The following is a 6,000-nucleotide window of genomic DNA, read 5'->3' as shown; positions in this document are numbered from 1 at the left end:
GTACTCGAATCCTCTTGCAATGAAGGCCAACATACCATTTGCCGCCTTCACTGCCTGCTGCACCTGCATGCTTACTTTCAGCGAATGATGCACAAGGGCCTCCCCCTTTCCCAACCTATTGCCGTTCAGATAATCTGCCTTTCTGTTTTTGCCACCAACATGGATAACCTCACATTTATCCACATTATATTGCATCTGCCATGTATTTGCCCACTCACTCAACCTGACCAAATCACACTGGAGCTTTTCTGCATCCTCCTCACAGCTCACACTCCGACCCAGCTTTGTGTTGTCTGCAAACTTGGATATATTACATTTAATTCCCTCATCTATATCATTAATATATATTGTGAATAGCTGGGGTCGTAGCACTGATCCCTGCGGTACGCCACTAGTCACTGCCTGCCACTCAGAAAAAGACCTGTTTATTCCTACTCTTTGTTTCCTGTCTGCCAACCAGTTCTCTATCCATGTCAGTACCTTACCCCCAATCCCATGTGCTTTAATTTTGCACGCTAATCTCTTATGTGGGACCTTATCGAAAGCCTTCTGAAAGTCCAAATTACACCACATCCACTGGTTCTCCCTTATCTATTCAACTAGTTACATCCTCAAAAAATTCTAGTAGATTTGTGAAGCATGATTTCCCTTTCGTAAATCCATGTTGACTTTGTCTGATCATGTCATTGTTTTCCAAATGCTCTGCTATTACATCTTTTATAATGGACTCTAGCATTTTCCCCACTACTGAGGCCAGGCTAACTGATCTATAATTCCCTGTTTTCTGTCTACCTCCTTTTTTAAATAGTGGGGTTACATTATCTACCCCCCATTCCGTTGGAACTGTTCCAGAGTCTATAGAATTTTGAAAAATGAGCAGCAATGCATCTATTATCTCTAGGGCCACTTCCTTAAGTACTCTGGGATGTAGATTATTAGGCTCTGGGGATTTATTGGCCTTCAATCCCATCAATTTCCCGAACACCATTTCCCTACCATCAATTTCCCTAACACCAGTTCCTCCTTCTCAATAGTCCCTATGTTCCCCCAACATTTCTGGGAGGTAATTCGTGTCTTCCTTTATGAACACAGAACCAAAGTATGTATTTAATTGGTCTGCCATTTCTTTGTTCCCCGTTATAAATTCTCCCGTTTCTGACTGTAAGGGACCCACATTTGTCTTCACCAATCTTTTTCTCTTCACATATCTTTAAGAAGCTTTTACAGTCAGTTTTTATGTTCTCTGCAAGCTTACTCATACTCTATTTTCCCCTTGTTAATCAATCCCTTTGTCCTCCTTTGTTGAATTCTAAACTGCTCCCAATCCTCAGGTTTGCTGCTTGTTCTGGCCATTTTATATTTCTCCCCCTTGGATCTAATTCCTAATTTCTTTTGTAAGCCATGGTTGAGCCACCCTTCCTGGTTTATTTTTGCGCCAGACAGGAATGAGCAATTGTTGTAATTCATCCATGCGCTCTTTAGTCATTACCTACCCACTATCAACCCTTTAAGTAATGTTCCCCAATCTATCATAGCCAACTCACGCCTCATACTTTCATAGTTTCCTTTATTTAGATTCAGGACCCTAGTCTCGGAATCAACTCTCTCACTCTCCATCTTAATGAGGAATTCTATCATGTTATGGTCGCTCTTCCCCAAGGGACCCCACACAACAAGATTGTTAACTAATCCTTTCTATTACACAATACCCAGTCTAGGATGGCCTGTTCTCTAGCTGGTTCCTCAACGCATTGGTCCAATAAACCATCACCTATGCACTCCAGGAATTCCTCCTCTACAGCATTATTGCTAATTTGGTTTGCCCAATCTATATGTAGATTAAACTCACCCATAATTACAGTTGTGCCCTTATTGCATGCGTCTCTAATTTCCTGTTTAATGCCACCTCTACATCACTACTGCTGTTTGGGGGTCAATATACAACCCCCACCAACGTTTTCTGCCCCTTGGTGTTTCTTAGCTCCACCCATACAGATTCCACATCAGGATTCTCTGAGCTAATATCCTTCCTCACTATTGTATTGATTTATTTTTTTTACTAGCAACGCTACCCCACCTCCTTTCCCTTTTTGCCTGTCCTTCCTAAATATTGAATACCCCTGGATGTTCAGTTCCCATCCTTGGTCACCCTGCAGCCATGTCTCCGTAATTGCAACTATATTGTATCCATTTACATCTATTTGCACGGTTAATTCGCCTACCTTACTGCGAATACTCCGCGCATTGAGACACAATGTCTTTAGGCTTGTCTTTTTAACATTCTTAGTCGTCTTAGCATTATTTCGTACTAAGGCCCTATTTGTTTCTTGCCCTTGATTTCTATGCCTTCCACTTTTGCCTTTTTGTTTCCAGTCCTTCGTTTCTATCCTTGTTTCCTCCTCCTCAGTCTCTCCGCTCAGGTTCCCATCCCCCTGCCATTCTAGTTTAAATCCTCCCCAAAAGCACTAGCAAACGCCCCTGCAAGGACATCGGTTCCGGTCCTGCCCGGGTGTAACCCATCCCGCTTGTACAGGTCCCACCTTCCCCAGAACCGGTCTCGGTGTCCCAGGAATCTAAATCCCTCCCTCCTGCACCATTTCTCCAGCCACGCATTCATCTGGTCTATTCTCCTTTTCCTATATTCACAAGCATGTGGCACAGGAAGTAATCCTGAGATTACTACCTTTGAGGTCCTACTTTTTAATTAGCTCCTAACTCTTTAAATTCATCTTGCAGGACCTCATTCCTTTTTCTACCTATGTCGTTGGTACTGACATGTACCATGACCACTGGCTGTTCACCCCCTTCAGAATGTCCTGCAGCCGCTTGCAAGATCCTTGACCCTAGAACCAGGGAGGTAACATATCATCCTGGAGTCTCGTTTGTGGCCACAGAAATGCCTGTCTGTTCCCCTTACAATTGAATCTCCTAACATGATGGCTCTCCCAGTCTTTTTCCTTCTCTGCTGTGCAGCAGAGCCATCCGTGGTGCCACGAACTTGGCTGTTGCTGCTTTCCCCTGGGAGGCCATCCCCCCCCCCCCCCCCCCCCCAACAGTATCCAAAGCAGTATATCTGTTGAGAGGGGAATGGCCACAAGGGACTCCTGCACTACCTGCCTGTGCCGCCTACTACGTCTGGTGGTCACCATCCCTTTTCTGCCTGTGCAGCCATTACCTGTGGTGTGAGCACCTCGCTAAACGTGCTATCCACGACGTCCTCAGCATCGCGGATGCTCCACAGTGAATCCACCTGCAGCTCCAGCTCCGTAATGCAAGTAGCCAGTAGCTGCAAATGGATACACTTCCTGCACACATGGTCGTCAGGGACACTGGAATCGTCCCCGATTTCCCACATAGCGCAGGAGGAGCACATCACGGGGCTGAGCTCTCCTGCTATGACTTACCTTTAGATTAATTAGTTACTCCCTATAAAAAAGACTAATTACACTAGGGGGCCTTGTTCTACTCCAAACACTACCCACTACAATCTAAAGTTCTTAACAGGTTACACTAATTTAAAAAAAAACACCCTTTCGTATTACTAACCTTATAATTTATACTGTAAGTTTTTTAAAAAAAAAGAACTTTCCTCTGATTTTCTTAAAGCTATTTCCAGGGACAAACAGCTGTTACTCACCAACCAATCATCTTGCAGCTTTTCTGTGCTGTCACTGTTGACTTTTTTTTCAAACTCTGGCACGCCTGGACTCCGCTCCCGGAAGGTAAGTGACTAGGCTGCGATCCTCGGGCTCTATTTATCCGCTCCTCTCTTGGCATTCTCCCCGCAGGTCTGACTCCTCGCCACTCCGCTCCCGGAAGGTAAGTGACTGGGCCTCCATCCTCTGGCTCAATTTATCCTCTTCTCTTGCTCGGCGTTCTCCCCACAGGTCCGCTCCTCTCCCAGAAGGATATAAAAGACTTGCATTTCTATAGTGCCTTTTATGATCTCAGGATGTCCCAAAGTACTTTCCAGCCAATGAAGCACTTTTGAAGTATAGTCACTGCTGTAGGAAACGCAGCTGCCAATTTACACACCACAAAATCCCACAAACAGCAATGAAATAAATGAACAGGTCATTTTTTTTTTCTTTGATTGAAGGATAAATATTGGCCAGGACGCCGTGAACTCCGCTGCTCTTCAAATAGTAACCAGGAATCATTTACATCCACTTGTGATGGCAGATGGGGCCGCCGCAGTTTAATGTCCTATCTGAAAGACAGCACCTCCGACACTGCAGCACTCTCAGTACTGCACTGGAGATTCAGCCTGGATATGTGCTGATTGTAGTGGGATTTTGTAAATGGCTTTCTTTATTGGCTTAACCTAGAAACCATGGCATAGTGCTGAGTTGGTTTAAAAAAACAAAGTGATTCCTGACATTGCATCCAGTGCACTGATGTCATCAGAGCATTTTCAGCTGTGCACATGCACAGAAGAGTCTCTTGCTGTCAGTAAGGTGCACCGCATGCACAGCCTATGTTCTTGCCAGGACTAATTTGCGCACGCGCGTGAAAACATCTTCATGCAGCTGTACTGGAACGTCATCCAGCCCCACCACCCAGCGGAGCCCAACTTTCCCCCCCTCCCCCCAGTGTCTTGCTCGCAGTTGGCCTCTCCAACCCTGCCTAAACCTATCTTGCCGCTCTCCCTCTCCCCCGTTTCGCCCATGGGGAGCAGGAGCAGGGGGTTGGGGAGAGAAGCTGAAGGGAGCAGGGGAAGAGGTGGGAGCGAGCGGCTGATGGATGAGCAAGTGGTCAACAGGTGGGGGGAGGGAAGGCACTGGCGAGGCCAGGAGTGAGCAGCAGCAGACGGGAGTGGGAGGCAGCACCGGGGAAAAGAAGCGGGATATTGTTTGGGATGGGATTGCCGCGATTGAATTTAATTTTTTTGTGATAAATTGAGCAGCGCCATCTTTAATCCTGGCAGCTGCCAAAAATGTCGCAAACAGTGATGTTTCAGTGCATGAGGCTGCATTGCAGATGTGCAAGCACTGTGCCACCTAGTGGTTACGTCGTCAGCAAATGCAGCCTTAAAAAAAATTCTTGCATTTGTATAACACCTTAAGACATCTCTTGGCCATCTCCCAAAACACTTCAGACACTGCATCCAGTGGAATCAGCAATGAGCTGAGTGATCATTAATCTTTTCGGGTGTTCATTGCAGGATGAATGTTGGTCAGGATAACAGGAGAACTCTGCTTTTATTTTTATTCATTTGTGGGATGTGGGCATCGCTGGCTAGGCCAGCATTTGTTGCCCATCTCTAATTGCCCTTGAGAAGGTGGTGGTGAGCTGCCTTCTTGAACCGCTGCAGTCCATGTGGTGTAGGTACACCCACAGTGCTGTTAGGAAGAGAGTTCTGGGATTTTGACCCAGCGAAAGTGAAGGAACGGTGATATAGTTCCAAGTCAGGATGGTGTGTGACTTGGAGGGGAACTTGCAGGTGGTGGTGTTCCCATGCATTTGCTGCCCTTGTCCTTCTAGGTGGTAGAGGTCACAGGTTTGGAAGGTGCAAAGTAGCCTTGGTGAGTTGCTGCAGTGCATCTTATAGATGGTACACACTCCTGCCACTGTGCGCTGGTGGTGGAGGGAGTGAATGTTTAAGGTGGTGGATGAGGTCAGATGACCAAAAGCGTAGTCAAAGAGGTAGATTTTAAGGAGTGTATTAAAGGAGGAGAGAGAGGCAGAGAGGTTTAGGGAGCGAATTCCAGAACTTAGGACCCAGGCAGTTGAAGGCACGGCCACCAATGATGGTGCAAATAAAATAGGGGTCGCTCAAGAGGCCAGAATTGGTGGAGCACAGAGATCTCGGAGGGCTGTGGGGCTGGAGGAGATTCCTGAGATAGGGAGGGGCGAGGCTACGGAGGGAGTTGAAAGCTAGGATGATAATTTTAATGTCAAGATGTTGCTTGACAGGGAGCTAATGTAGGTCAGTGAACACAGGGGCGGTCGGTGAACAGGACTCGGTGCAAGTTAAAACAAAGGCAACAGAGTTATACA

General features: G+C 46.4%; 1 protein-coding gene across 1 annotated transcript in view; it reads left to right on the top strand.

The window, feature by feature from the left end:
• Positions 1–3,802: 3,802 nt before the first annotated feature.
• Positions 3,803–6,000, top strand: part of vwa3a (von Willebrand factor A domain containing 3A) — a 59,344-nt gene continuing 57,146 nt past the window's right edge. The window contains exon 1 of the mRNA XM_068056641.1: positions 3,803–3,819. The gene's annotated coding sequence lies outside the window, so the exon portion shown is untranslated. The remainder of the gene's footprint in view (positions 3,820–6,000) is intronic.

This window comes from Heterodontus francisci, chromosome 24 (assembly GCF_036365525.1).
Source record: "Heterodontus francisci isolate sHetFra1 chromosome 24, sHetFra1.hap1, whole genome shotgun sequence".
Taxonomy (NCBI): domain Eukaryota; kingdom Metazoa; phylum Chordata; class Chondrichthyes; order Heterodontiformes; family Heterodontidae; genus Heterodontus; species Heterodontus francisci.
The sequence above is the reverse complement of the archived record's forward strand: the minus strand, read 5'-3'. Positions and strand labels throughout refer to the sequence as shown.